The 16,168-nt window shown below is 35.6% G+C and overlaps 1 protein-coding gene across 3 annotated transcripts in view; it reads left to right on the top strand.

The window, feature by feature from the left end:
- The window catches only part of LOC112049975 (uncharacterized), a 96,705-nt gene that overhangs the window by 17,089 nt on the left and 63,448 nt on the right, over positions 1–16,168 (top strand). For 2 of the 3 annotated variants that reach the window (XM_052888751.1, XM_052888749.1), the window contains exons 2-3: positions 15,317–15,401; positions 15,667–15,878. The gene's annotated coding sequence lies outside the window, so the exon portion shown is untranslated. The remainder of the gene's footprint in view (positions 1–15,316; positions 15,402–15,666; positions 15,879–16,168) is intronic. The other variant, XM_052888750.1, reaches the window with a different exon arrangement.

The following is a 16,168-nucleotide window of genomic DNA, read 5'->3' as shown; positions in this document are numbered from 1 at the left end:
TGAAAAAAATAGTCACGTGACTTAAATCCATATGTCAATATGGCGGACGTCCCAGACGGGGGACAGGCTATTTCAAATGCACCCCCATACTAGTCATTTTTTATTTATAAGACTAGTTGTATACTGCGGTTTCACCCGAATGGATCTCGTTCCTGTATGAGCAGCAAAGAGTTAAAATAACATAAAATTGAAAATTTTCACAAACCTCCGAATACCCCGCACTCCCGATCTTTCAGTGCGCGTTAATTTGAGACCCCAGTCGAGTATATTTGCAGACATTCGGTTATTCTTCCCCACTTTCACCCCCACAACTTTTCATCGATTGTCATCAAACATGTCTAAGAACTAACTAACTAACTCGCACAAACTAATTTAAAAAAAAAAATTGAAATCGCTTCATCCGGTCGGGAGCTATAGTGACACAGACAGACAGACATACCAAACTTATAACACCCTTTTTTACATCGGGGGTTAAAAACCATTTACCAGTTGTGGTATTGAGGTTACGAGTAATTTGTCATTGTAAAGATGGTTCTTAAACTTTTAAAAATGTGTAAAATTATGAAATGTCTAGATATTTCCATTGTGTTGTCTACAGCTGCCAACTCTGTGATGCGCGGAATTAGTATAAAACCCGTTGTTATTCTAGAATCTAGGTCGACGTGTCTAATGGTATCGACTGTAAATCAGTTATAATCTCTATCATTTCAAAACAGATTTGAATGTTGTGTTTGTAGATATTTTAAATATTAATATAAAAAATCGGTTGTCTGTAAAGTCGGTTTTCTGACGATAGTTGAACAACGTCATAAGAAAATACTGATGGAATGGATATATTTTTCAAAAGAAAACGAAACGAAAAGACCAGAATATACTTTATTTCTTGTAATTGGCAACCCTAAAGCGACGGAAAGACGCATGACGTCATCTTTTTTCGAGTGTGCAACCGGCTCCATCGAATTATAAGACGTTGTCACGTCAAAAAAAATCAAGAATTAACAATGGTTTCGCTTCAGTAATTTGACGGGGCTGTTCATTCCCTCTGCAATCGATGACAAGTTTTGACGGCCTCCGTGGCGCAGTGGTGTGCGCGGTGGATTTACTTGACGGAGGTCCTGGGTTCGATTCTTGGCTGGGCCGATTGAGGTTTTCTTAATTGGTCCAGGTCTGGCTGGTGGGAGGCTTCAGCCGTGGCTAGTTACCACCCTACCGACATAGACATACCGCCAAGCGAGTTAGCGTTCCGGTACGATGTCGTGTAAAAACCGAAAGGGGTGTGGATTTTCATCCTCCTCCTCCTCCTCCCATTCAACCCCGCTTCCATCTTAGATTGCATCATCACTTACCATCAGGTGTGATTGTAGTCAAGGGCTAACTTGTAGAAAATAAAAAAAAAATGTAGGGTGCCCATCTCTCTGCAGAATTATTTTTTTAATTTTTTTAATTTTTATTTATTTGGGACAGAAAACATTTACATATTAGAGGTTAGTAAGGCTTAAATTACCATGCAAAGGGGTTAATAAATATGTAAACAACAACACTATCTACGAATTACACAAATTAAAAATAAAGGCGTCACAAAACATACCTACAAATTACATTTACAAGACAAACAAGGAAAGTGGTTAACATAAAGCAGTCGAATCAAAAGGAAGAAGTACACAAAAGACAATAAAAATAATTAATTACAATAACATAAATAAAAACATAGAATTTATACTACTTATTAAAATATACCAATTAACAATAATATATGTTATTTAATAAAATTTTAAATGAAAAAAAAAAAAACTAATAAATAAATGAGAGATCTATAACAGTTACAACACACTACATAACAGTTAAACCTAATTTAAATATTTTACACAAAACTGAATAATTTTTTACTGAATTACATTTTACTGAATAATTCAATTAATTGATTGTTTTTTTTAATGATGTTAATATGAATATTTTTTTTATAGTGATGTTAATATGAATATTTTTTTTGTAATTAAAAGTAAACAAATAATTTATATTATCAAAATTACCTACCTAACATACATATTAAATTCTGTGTGGCTTAGAAGAGCTATTCCGCTGTATAAGACACCACATCCAAGCAGTTTATTAGCGGCAGTAAACCCGGTTTAACACTAGAGACCTTTGCCATTCGGACATTGATTACAGATGTAGAGACGGCTCATTTATTGTTCTACTATAACTTATCTATTATTGTTGCGCGCCTTGAGGTTTGAACGATTATATAGTTTGCCCAAGGGAACTGCTGGCCGGGCAGGTGTTACAACAACAAACATAAAGACGATATGTTTTATTGTTAGGTATTCTTTAATGCACAATTCAAACAAAAAAATATAATACAGAATGAAATAATCAATAAAATATGTTCAGTTAAATAGAACTTTTATGAGGTGTACTGTCTTGTTATATCTATTGTGGTACTGTCCAGCTCAGACAGGCAGCGTTCGGGAAACTGGACGTCCATCGGCTGATAATAATGATGAAGATGATGATGAAATAGAACTTCTTTCAGAACTAAATTAAAGCTGGCGGACGCCCGCGACTTCGTCCGCCCTTAGACCTCTTTAATCTGGCCCTAATCACAAAATCCATTTTTAGTGCATATATACTCGTACTAACTATAAACTACCTCCCTCTCAAATTTCAGCTTTGTACATAAAGCGGTTTTCGCGATTTCGTGATGCCTTTCGCATTTATATATTAAGATTAATTTATTATGACGGCCTCCGTGGCGCAGTGGTAGGCGCGGTGGATATACAAGACGGAGGTCCTGGGTTCGATCCCCGGCTGGGCAGATTGAGATTTTCTTAATTTGTCCAGGTCTGGCTGGTGGGAGGCTTCGGCCGTGGCTAGTTACCACCCTACCGGCAAAGACGTACCGCCAAGCGATTTAGCGTTCCGGTACGATGCCGTGTAGAAACCGAAAGAGGTGTGGATTTTCATCCTCCTCCTAACAAGTTAGCCCGCTTTCATCTTAGACTGCATCATCACTTACCATCAGGTGAGATTGTAGTCAAGGGCTAACTTGTAAAGAATAAAAAAAAAAAAAAAAAAAAAATTTCAAGTAAATATAATTAAGTGGACCAGGGATGTGACAGAGTGGTATCCTAGGATAGAAAAAAGGAAAAGAGGTCGCCCCTGCCAATGATGGGAGGATGACCTCAGACAGACAGCAGGAGACACATGGAGAAGGAAAGCAAGAGTTAGAGAACTATGGAAGTGTCTGGAGAAGGCCTATGCCCGAGGGCAAGCTGAAGAAAAGAATCAGTGTCAATAATATATTACAATAATATTATGTATATAAAATTCAGTAAATAAAGGCTATAATTAGTTTACAAGCGTATTTGAAACGTCAAATTAAGCCGTGCCAGTGCCACATATGGAACACATACACACAGTTACACCGGCAGACATTCAAAGTTGTAACGCCTCTATTTTTTTTGTCGATTATTCAATGTCACAGAATCTTACACACTCACACTTATGCTGCCCATAACTTCAACATAGTGGCAACCCTATGACACCACCGTCATTCGCCGGAACTGTGATTGTTTTATTAACAAATTTTTTAATTTAGGTAAGTATAATTAGTTTACAAGCATATTTCAAACGTCAAGTTAAGCATTTATAGAGACTATACGTCTACAGCTGTTTAGAAACTACTATAAAAGTTCCACATATGGAACATACACAGTTATACCGGCAGACATTCAAACTTGTAACGACTCTCTTTTTTACGTCGATGGTTCAATGCCAAGGAATCAATATCACTGCCCATAAGTTCAACGTAGTGGCAACCCTGAGACTCCATCGTCATTCGTCGGAACTGTGATTGTTGTATAAACTTCCCATCCTCATGTTATTGGAGCAACGTGCCACGGCGTGTCAATAATCCCACGCTGTTGCAAGTTTATTATAACCATTATTACAATTAAATTATAAATAATTTAATTGTAATAATGACGGCCGCGTGGGGCAGTGGATAGTGACCGTGCTTTCTGCATCCACGGCCGTGGGTTCGATTCCCACAACTGGAAAAATTTGTGTGATGAGCATGGGTGTTTTCCAGTGTCTGTGTGTATTTATACATTATATAAGTATTTATATGTAGTAGGTATATATTTGTATATGAATATTATAATATCAACTATCTTAGCACCCATAACACAAGCTACTCTGTATGCTTACTTTGGGGCTAGATAGTGATGTGTATTGTTTAAGTATATTTATATTTATTTATAATTGATGAACTAAAGTCTGTGATGATCAGAACTTCTTCATTATATAAAATCTTAAAGTTTATTAGTTTATCAGCTCATAAGCTGACGCCGCGTGGTTTTACCCGCTTGGTTCCCGCTTACGTAGGGATTCGGAGATAATTTGTATAGACTATTGTTTTTCTCGATAAATGGGCTATCTAACACCGAAAGAATTTTTCAAATAGGACCAGTAGTTCCTGAGGCTAGCATGTTCAAGCAAACAAACAAACTCTTCAGCTTTATAATATTAGTAAAGATTAGGTACAGGCAAACTATGGAGTTTGGATTGTTCGGTGCCTTTGGAAATTAGCAGGTTTCAAGGATTCAGATCTTCCATTGTCCAAACTCATTTAAATTGTTATAAAATGTAGTTTTTTTCATTTAATGAGTAAGTAGATATGACCTCATTCGGCAGACAATTACGCTTCGTGGTACCTCTTCGCAAAAGGCCCTTAAAGTATTATTATATATTCTACTCAATAGAATAAGAAAAGTTTTCCCTTGTGTTGCCTTGAAGCTAAGTAACTCACGACTGGGAACAAGTCGTGTAGAAAATATAAATAAATACGTCTTTTACTTGGAAATTGCTGGAAAAACAGTTTTATATTATAAAAAAAAACAAATTAATTAAAGAACGATATCTTAATTCGATGTGGTTTCCTTTATTTTAAAAGCTTAACAACCGTTTTTTGCGTTGAGCGTTAAAGCTGAGGGCCAATGGCATTTTGATACTGTGACGATCACGTTAACGTAAACGCGAATTTCTAAGGAATGAAACAGCGCCATCTAGTATCACTAGTGCACAACTGTTTCAATTCCATTTAAATTTACGTTTACGTTAACGCGATAGTAACAGTATGAAAACATTGAAAACTCCCACTAGGCACACTGTTAAGCTTATAATACCTCTCGCAATGCTTTGGGGTTAAAAATGTTGACAAAGGTTGAAGTGACATGTATCCCTACATGAGTCATGGAATGACAAACCTCAGTCAGTGACTCACGACTCACGACTTACAGGCGAGATGAAACCGACACCTATAAACAGATATCTGGATAAAGTGATTAACACGCGTACAATATTTCCTACACTAAGATTAAATATATGCCTGTTTGTTATGTATACAGAATGTTCCCGAGTATTTCGCTTGTTTGCTATGTATCATCAACCCATATTCGGCTCACTGCTGAGCTCGAGTCTCCTCTCAGAATGAGAGGGGTTAGGCCAATAGTCCACCACGCTGGCCCAACGCGGATTGACAGATTTCACATACGAAAATTCTCTGGTATGCAAGATTCCTCACGAGGTTTATCCTTCACCGTTTTGAGACACGTTTTGCTACGTATATAATATCTATATTTTACATTTGATTGTGATTAAGAAGAACTTGGTTTGATTTAGTTGAATGTTGTTTAGAACAATAATTCTTGCAAATAGACGATATTATTATTATTATTATTGGTTTTTGACGGGGGTCTTCCAACCGCACGTTTTTTTTTGTTTTAGTAAAAAAAGTCCTATTGTGTTCCATTGGATGGTCTTTAGTCACACGAATTGGTCAGATGTTATGCAATGTTAATGGCCAAAGTAATCATCAAAATGACGATTTGTGAGTCAAAAAATAATGAGCAGTACTAGACGTTACTTGCGTTGTAGTTGAATTTAAACAAAATAACGAGTTAACTCCTCTCATTCTGAGAGGAGACTCGTGCTCGACTGTGAGCTGAATATAAGTTGCTAATGATGATGATGATGAACGAGTGTTAGACATAGTGCTGTTATACTAAACAATCTTAAAAGTATAATGGCGCCTAAATATTAGGTACGCATATATTAATGTTTACATGCAATAGCCGGGCTCTATACAGGATGATTCTAGTTTTTAAAATATTTTTTATAACTTGCCCAGTATATGTGGGTGAAATTTCGGAACCCAAATTAGGAATCTTAATCAAATTTGATTTTGAATTCGGTAGGTTTTGATTTTTCTCTTGGATGACCGGATAATGTCTACTAAGTTACAAATCTATACGGGGTCTTTAACTTTTCCATACGACGAAAGTCTTGAAAGTCAAGCCAAGGTATATATAACTTCAGACGTTATGCGGTTTCATCCGTGTAGTTTCCGTTCCTGTGAAAGTACGGGGATAAAATACTATCCAATGACATTTACGAATAACGTGGCTTTCTATTGGTAAAATAATTTTAATATCGGTTTTCTTAGATCCAGAGATTATACCACAAAATCTCACAAACTTTTATTCTTTACTGGCTGACGCCCCGCCGTTTTCACCCGTGTGGTTCCGTATCCGTAAGAATACGAGAATAATATACAGTCTACAACCTTCCTCGATAAATGGGCTATCTAACACTGAAAGAATTTTTCAAATCGGACCAGTAGTTTCTCAGATTAGCGCGTTCAAACAAACAAACATACAAACCTTAGCTTTATAATAAGTATAGATAATAATATTATAATCACGTGAGTTTAGCAGTTTTTCAGCATGAATAAAATGGAAATCACTCACGATAACTTTAGCATAATAAGTATACTTCTGAATCCACGTTCATATGTTAATCATTACGTAACATAATCAATATACATAAACACTCAATACAATAGAATGACGAATAAAATATATAAATTAAAACTAAGAATTACACAGTATATTCAATTTATAATAAATAAAATAATAAGTATACTTGTAATATTATATATTCTGTGACGATTGAACGTCATCAGAACTAGTATTAGAATTTATTTTATAAGAACATCCTGTATGGCGGTCTAAAATAACACGTTATTCTTTATACGCGGTCTCTTCGAGTGTATCTTCAGAGATAGTTAGAGATCACGTAAATCTTCAGCTAATGTGATAATATGCGCAGTGCTACGAGCTCAATGAATTAAAAATGCGAGGACGTTTAGGACGTTATGTAACTTGTGAAATGTTTTTAAAAATCTGTGCTGTACTCGAGTGAGAGTTACACCATTTTTTTTTTTAAATATTTGTCTTTAAAATACGATCAATATTCCCCTTCCAAGGAGTGGGTACGTCAATAGTCCAGCGGTGATCTGACTACCACCTCGCGATGATTGATGAGTCTGGTCCCTTTACCATTGCGTAATTAAGGCTTACTTACTTAGTAGCTTCAGCTCGATGAAAACAACTTTTTTATGTACTAAAATTTTTGATTCTGGTACCAGTGGTCAAAAATTTCAGAGGGTCCAGAACGAGATAATGAACCACGCAATTTTTTATACACGATATTGTGGCTGTTAAGTTGTGTAGCTATTAATTAATCGACAGTAAAAAGAACATCTGGTTAGGAAAAACTTTTGATGAACTACCCTCCTGCCAACTTGTATCAATAACAAGATTATTGGCAGCCGCGTGGCGCAGTGGGTAGTGACCCTGCTTTCTGCATCCACGGCCGTGGGTTCGATTCCCACAACTGGAAAATATTTGTTTGATGAGCATGGGTGTTTTCCAGTGTCTGTGTGTATTTATACATTATAATAAGTATTTATATGTAGTATATAATTGTATATTAATATTATAATATCAACTATCTTAGCACACATAACACAAGCTACTACGCTACAGAACATACAGAATCTAATTTTGGTTAGTTTACTCGTTATAAAGTTTTTACCACGCCACACTCGCATATAATATTAATGGTGAGCCATGCGTAGGGTTGCCAACCATACTATCTGTATTATAAAAAAAATCCTCCGCCGCGTCTATCTGTCTGTCTGATCGCGATAAATTTGAAACTTATGAATGGATTTTCATGCAGTTCTCACCAATGTATAGAGTGTTTGAGGCATATAAACGATTAATCTAGAGAACATGAATGTCGGAAAAAGCCAATCTCAAACCAAGTCAACATCGAACTAACCTTTTATTTATTTATTTTATAAACTTGAATTTCATTGATCTCTGACTGATGAATGGGTAAGAATCATTATGTTCTGAACAATTGTTGTATTTTATAAAATAATATAATTTTTGATTTTCATAAATTAAAAAAATGTGATAGAACTTATATTTTAGAAAAAAAAAAAATTAAATAATCAAGAAATTCAAATAAATTTATACATGTAGTTTTTATATAAATTGCCAAATAAAAATGCATTGCAATTTTCAAATAATGTAATTTTTTCTACTACCTGTTTGAATGTTTTATCTATACTAATATTAGAAAGTTGAAGAGTTTGTTTATTTGTTTGATTGAACGCGCTAATCTCAGGAACTAGGTTTGAAAAATTATTTCAGTGTTAGATAGTCCATTTATGGAGAAAGGCTATAGGCTATATATTATCCATGTATTCCTGTAACCACGCGAGAAAAACCGCGCGGCGTCAGCTAGTAGCTGATAACGAAAATAAATGTTGACAACCCTAGCCGTGCGTCACTTGTTGCTATCCTGCTTTATTTCTCTTGGCGGCTGTGCTATAGAACTTTGTTTTAAATACGAGTAGAATCTTAAACTATCACGAGTTAAAATATGATTCCTAAATTATAAGAAGTTTAAAGTAATTAAGAATTTATTTCTCTAAGCGGGCTTCGGTTGTGTAGATCGTATTGTTGTGAAAATCTTTACTAAAATGTGATTTGGATATTTTTGATTTAGAATAAAATCTAATTTATTTACTGATTTAGATAAAGTCTTAGTTATTCTTTAGTATAGTATAGTTTAGTATTTGTGCTAACAAATAAATTATTTGTATTTCGTCCTGTCCTGTTCTGATCTGTTATATTATTATAACATTAATCAGTACAAATTGAATATTAGTAGTAGAGATTATTGCGAACATACAAATTAATCTACATATTTGACAGTTCGAATACAGAAATATTATCATATTACAAGTACTAGCTGTGCCCTGCGGTGTAATCCACGAAAAAAATATGTAATTCCGACATAAAAAGTAGCCTATGTATTAATCCAGGCTATAATCTATCTCAATTCCAAATTTCAGCTAATTCAGTTGAGTAGTCACGACGTGAAAGAGTAACAAACATGCACACTATCATAACCATCAGTTTTTTGTAAATCTCGCAAATACCATAGATTTTACGGGAAACAATTGGCCTGTGTGTTAATCTAGATTATGTGTTATAATCTATCTACGTTTTAAATTTCAACCAAATCGATTCAGTAGTTGCGGCGTTAAAGAGTAACATTCAAACAATTCGTATTAAACTATGACTAATGATTTTAAACTTATTTCGTGGTTGTTCATTATGAATATTATTTAAACGGGTATATACCACGATACAACGACGAGATATTTAATGTCGATATTTCGACCCAGTTGCATGGATCGTGGTCACGACGGAACTGAAGTTGCGAAATGCGAAGTTGACATCAGCTGTTAGGGGCAGAATCAATCTACCCTCTTTCTTGTTCTTTTTCTTTTTTTTTCAACAACCTCGCGTTTTTGGCTGTTTAGGCAATTAGGCAAACCACACTCACGACACTCTCTTGGTTTGCACAATTAATATCGACATTAAATAATATTCATAATTAAACTATGACATTACATGTGCGTGTAAAATGTACATGTGTAGAGTACACGCATTACACGACATTGTTGTGTGCACACACTACATATTACGTGTACACAACACGCAGCTATCTGCGTAATTTCCGTTAGCGATAGATACATATTTTATACGCGTCTGGTTCGAATTAAATGCTAATTTTAGATGTTGAGACCGGAGACTTGGGACTTAGTTTGCGGTTATTTGAATACACTGGCTTACAGAGTAGAGGAAGGTCAATGAGAAAGTTCATATAAATAAAAAATCTTTTTAACAAAAAAATTGAACCGCCTTCAAAATCACAAAAATAATCTAAAAAGCGAAAAATAACATTATATGGGCTACCTTTTGATCACTTTGAAGGCGGTGCCAAGTCAGTGACTTGAAGAATTGAAGAAATTGAAAGAACTGCCTGTAAATCCTAAAAGTTCATGATTTAATCGGCTTTAGTTAATGCATCACTGCGATAAATAAATTATAAAATTAAAGAAAAAAATATAATAAATACTAAAAATCAGCATACAAAGGCGGCTTTATTGCTATAAACAATCTTAAACAGGCAACCCCTGATGACTTGCAGAGAAAAAAACCTGGAAGGTACGATATAAATAAATATACATAAGCATTGGAACTCCGCGGATAAAACCGTGGGAGGTCTGCCAGTTGTTTTTAATTTGGTTAAAAAACAATAAAGTTGTGTTGGGCGTTTAATGAAGTGCTTATCTAAAATGATTATGTTTCAAAAAGACGCTAACGTGAATGTGTTGACAGGTAGAACTGCACCGCGCAATAACGACACATCAAATTGTTAACACTTTTATAGGAGGCGATCTAATTTGAGTCAATGACACTGGGAGTACGTTTGAGTCTTTTAATATATTTATTAGAAGACAGAGAAGTGGTTCCTTTAAGTCTAGAAACGACGACGCCGAACACATTTGCTGTTCACGTTTCAAAATTGAAAGAGATGGAGTAAGAAAGGAGCTAGGACAAGAAATCACGGTGGAAAACTTAATTAATGTAATGTTGGAAATCAAGTGACAAATGGGACCTTATAATGATTTTTTGGAAACAATAAAGGAGAACGATAAAAAGAAACGACGTTGGTGGCAGGCCGAATGACAGGTACACCAGTATTCTGAAGGTAGGAGAGGTTTTTAGACGGTAGGGATCCTACACTACAAAAACGGGTGTCCATGAAGATTATCTTCACTACAAAAAGAAAAAAGATAATTACTAGAAGGGAAACAAAATAATAAATGGCATTTTATTAAAAAACCTTTTAAATAAAATGCCACGAGTTTAAAAAAATGTTTATGTTTTAAATGTTTCTTCGAGTAACTAAAGTCTAGTAGCATGTCGTTTCTTTATGTTTTGTATCTAGGTAAATACTAATCTTTTCTAGATCTTCGAATAGCCGAAGATAAGACAAGATGGCGTAACATAGGGAGGTTAAAACAAAATTCGTTTAGATACTTCAAATAAGCACTTTTGTAAAGTTAAGTTTCATTTGTAAAAGCTCTGGCTACGAACCGAAAGGCATACCCTGCATGGCACACCATAACGTCCATAATTATTATAAAAAGGAGGTATTTTGTATAAAGTTCTTATAACAGCGACAGTTTCAATAAGAGGGTGATTGATTACTGCTATCTGTTAATAAACGTTCTTACCAACCAACTCGTAAATCTATGGTTCTTATAATAATTATAATAACGTTGTGTTGTCATGTTTTGTGTAATATTGTAGTTTAATTGATCGTTTATTGATTGCTTAGTGTGGACAAGCAGAACATTGCGGGCAGGGTAGGTGACAGTCAATGCATTCTAAAAGTATTCTTTAAACCTACACCCAATGTCACAAGTCCTGGCACCTGCTCGACACGTTTCCTCTACTTCAAATAATGGTACAATCCCTGTCGCTGCTGTCGTAATATGACAGGGACACGCGGTTTTATAATATTTAGTGTATCCCACCGCGCGGCGGTAGGTGTAACGTTATATTTTCGTCGCTCGTGTGTCTCTGCCAGCATTCTCTGGCAGTGATGCGTCTGCGGACGCTAGATTACTCGGAGTAGGCCAATTTTGAACGTGTTTTTGTATAAATAATTTATAATATGCCCTATTTATTAAAACCATTGCTTTACTCGCTAATTCAGCCAAGATATACATAATTATCAGCATATTTTGACGACCCATTATAGGTTACATACATACATAGCAGGGGCGATGGGTCCTAACAACACAATTCCTATCGGGTGACTTTTTAAAAATCCATACATTCATATTCATTAACGTATTGTATTTTATACTAGCTGACACCGCGCGGTTTCACCCGCTTGGTTCCCGTTCCCATAGGAATACGGGGAAAATCTATATCTTATAGCCTTCCTCGATAAATGGGCTATCTAACACTGAAATATTTTTTCAAATCGGACCAGTAGTTCCTGAGATTAGCGCGTTCAATCAAAAACAAACAAACAAACTCTTCAGCTTTATAATATTAGTATAGATGTCCAGTCTAATCGCACAAAATGCTTCGCATCGACGTTTCTAATAAGAACAGCGAAGATGTGGAATGCCCTTCCGGCTTCTGTATTTCCTAACACATATGATTTGTGCACCCTCAAGACAAGAGTGAATAGGCAAGCGCGCTCCAACCTCATCATTGCTTTCCACCAGGCATAATTGTAGTCAAGCGCAAGTCTATTCTGAATACAAAAAATGATGATGATGATGATGATGATGATGATGATGATGGTGATGATGATGAACGTTTATGAATAACTGAACACCTTGATCTAACACAAGTATCTAAAGCAAGCGCAGGGTGACTGCCACCGCGTATATTTAGCGGAGGCAATGACATTGCGCGTGCACCAGCCTTGTTTGTTTTATAACATTAATCATTGCATGTACCTGCTTAACTATAACGAGCGGTTACATACGCTCATTCAATTATTTACAGAACTGCCTAAAAGATTTACTATCATTATTTTATCATTCACTAGCTAACACCGCGCGGTTTCACCCGCATGGTTTCTTTTACCGTAAGAATACGGGAATAATGATAGCCTTCCTCGATAAATGGGCTGTCTAACACTGAAGGAATTATTCTAATTGAACCAGTATTTCCTTAGATTAGCGCGTTCAAACAAACAAACTCTTCAGCTTTATAATATTAGTATACATTACCTATGTCACACTATAGAAGTCCATTGATGAACGAAAGCCTTTTGTAGGAACTCCTAAACAGCCTGTAGATCTAAGTTGCGTGCCACGAGATATGTCATATCATCTCAATATCACTCACTCTTTTTTTTTTATTCTCCACTGCTGGACATAAGCCTCTTGCATGGACCTCCAAGCACAACGATCTCGAGCCGCCAGCATCCAGCGGCTCCCTGCAATCCGCAACCTGCTTGATATCCTCGGACCACCTAGTGCGGGGTCGCCATTCCAGCACCAACGTCCATGTGGCCTGCCCACTGCCACTTCAGCTTCGCGACTCGCTAAGCTATGTTATTGACTTTGGTTCGTCTGCGGATCTCCTCATTCCTGATTCGATCACGCAGAGAAACTCCAATCCTAGCTCGCTCCATCGCCCGCTGAGTGACTTTGAGCCTTCTAATAAGGCCCATAGTCAGACTTGGTTGCTGACTAAGGGCATTGACTACATTCTCACCTAATAGTTAGTGACGGTGCAATCTAAGATGGAGGCAGGTTAACTTGTTTGGAGTAGGATGCAAATACACACTCCTTTCAGACACGACATCGTACCGGAACGCTAAATTGACATCAACTACGTATGGAACCAGACCTCTGCAATGCCTGACAGCTGTTTCGATCACTTTGATTCTTGGTTCACCTTTCTTGACTTATCTTCTTTTTAATTGAAGGAATTCGAATTCGAACTTCGAAATTTGAATTCAAATTCAATTCTTAGAAAAATTGTCACCTAGTTTCCACTTTCCTTGAAGATGAAATGACGTAACGACCACTGGTGTAGGTGGTGTAGGCAGTACGCAGAACTGATAGAATCAAGTCATTTACGAATTGTGTCATATTTATCTTGCGTTTTATGGGACAGTCGTTATTTTTTACAGAAACGTTGTGTAATGGCCGAGAAAAGTAAATGTTGGTTTGTTGATAGTTTTTTTTTTAATTTGTCGCCTAAATAAATATGTTAGGCTTTTTAATTCGATTGCGGGTTTGGATCTAATAATGCCACCTCACAAAACAGCCATAGTTCAGAAGCATAGCCGCCTATCGTATTTACCTATAAGTAGGTAGTAGACCTATACAAGATTGACTGTCAAGCTTGTATAAAATTACGAAGGTTCAGCTATTATAGGATCTCTCTCTGAAAGTCGTATGAAAGATACATATTTTTTATTAAATAATAACTGATAATGAACTAACTAAAAATGGCTATGTAGTAGCCGTAGAAGTAGATGCGAGAGTATTACCAGCAAAATCTCTTTATAACTTGCATAAAAATCTTGGCATCTCTAGAAGTGCAGCTAGTTCTATATTAGAACGAGTATCCAAAGCTGCTCTAATAGGATCTTACCAGGCTACCGTATAGGCTAGGCAGGGAGAACAACACGAGCAGAGAACGGCGAGTGTTGATCAATCGTCAAGGAATTCCTTAACCCTACATCCTGTAGTCACAAGTTCACCACCACCACCACCACGCTATGGATCCGGCACCCGCACGGTGAATCCATGGAATGTTAAGATATTCGTCTTATATTTGTGATATTTTTTAAATAGGACCAAGTAATAAGTATTCCCATACCCCTCTAACGAGTCGGAAAATACTGTATTACGAGTAGGAGTGGGTTCGGGGATCGAATCACCTCTCGGTGATGAGTCCGGGCTCTTTGCTGTTGAGCTGTTGAGGCTTAAAATATATTTACGTAATTAGAAGTACATACCATTTTTTTTATTTATGGCGGTTACTCCGTCGTGTGTATTTCTCATTATCAACCCATATTCGGTCACTGCTGAGCTCGAGTCTCCTCTCAGAATGAGAGGGGTTAGACCAATAGTCCACCACGCTGGCCCAATGCAGATTGGCAGACTTCACACACGTAGATAATTAAGAACATTCTCTGGTATGCCGGTTTCCTCACGATGTTTTCCTTCACCGTTAGAGACACGTGATATTTAAATTCTTAAAATGCACACAACTGAAAATAATTTGAGTATTTATTACTATTTACATAACATCCTGAAAAAACTTAATATTTGAATTCATTTTAATGCTTTGTTTATTAGACAGTCAGATTTACTTAGGTACTGCTACGTACTTCTGCTACTACTTTTTTATAATGATCCTGTCAGAGAAGATAAAATTTTCATAATGATCGAATGAGAATAAATATCGCATATGTCTTCATCTATCGTTATTGGCGTTCCGTTTCCGCATTTTCATTAGCGTTGACGGAAAATTTAAAAATAAAAACTTTGTTCCAGACGCAGTGATATGGGCGCGCGGCGAGCCGGCGCACGTGGACGCTGCTTTTTGGCGGGAGACGCCATGTTGGTTCTACTTTGACAAGTGTGTTTTTTTATGTTTGGCTGCGTTCACTTTTATTTATTCTTTTTATTATTATTGTAATATCATAATATATTAAAAATTAAATATAATAAATAAAAATTAATAAGAAATTTTTAAATATTTTAGAAACATTTATTAAGAAAGTAATCTTAACCCTAAATTAATTAGGAGGTAGTTAATTTTATAGCATCACATTGTATGCACTGAATATTTTCATAAAATATTTCTTGTGATTTAATTATTGATTTTTTCTTAATTCTTTCAGTTTAAATAAAAGTGAATAGCACCAATAATAAGGAAAGTGATAAAAGTGAACGGTACATTATGTAAAGTGATGAGGTGAATATATGGAAAGGCGCTCGAGGCGTTTGTGAGTGAAGTGACATAAACACAAGTGAAATGAAGTGAAAACGAATCTAGTCAGGAAAATGGGTATCCAAGTGGAGAATAGTGTAAATTATAGTTCCAGTAATACATGTAAGTATAGCATTTTGTGAAATTAATAATAAGTAATAAGTTTTGGAAAGTTTTATGATAAACCAAATAAGTAGGTTTAAATAATAAATTTAAGCATATAGGTAATTTATTTCTTTTATTTTTATGCAAAAAAACTGATGAATTCAATTTGAAAAAAAAAATTACAATTGAAAATTGTTGAGTTGACTGAGGATTTTTAAATAGAATAACATAAATAACATTTATTTTAGAATACAAATAATCACTTCACACTTACATTAAATTTCAAGTGATTATTTGTTAGTAGTTAA

The sequence above is a fragment of the Bicyclus anynana genome, chromosome 23 (assembly GCF_947172395.1).
Source record: "Bicyclus anynana chromosome 23, ilBicAnyn1.1, whole genome shotgun sequence".
Taxonomy (NCBI): domain Eukaryota; kingdom Metazoa; phylum Arthropoda; class Insecta; order Lepidoptera; family Nymphalidae; genus Bicyclus; species Bicyclus anynana.
This window is presented reverse-complemented; position numbering and strand designations above follow the sequence as displayed.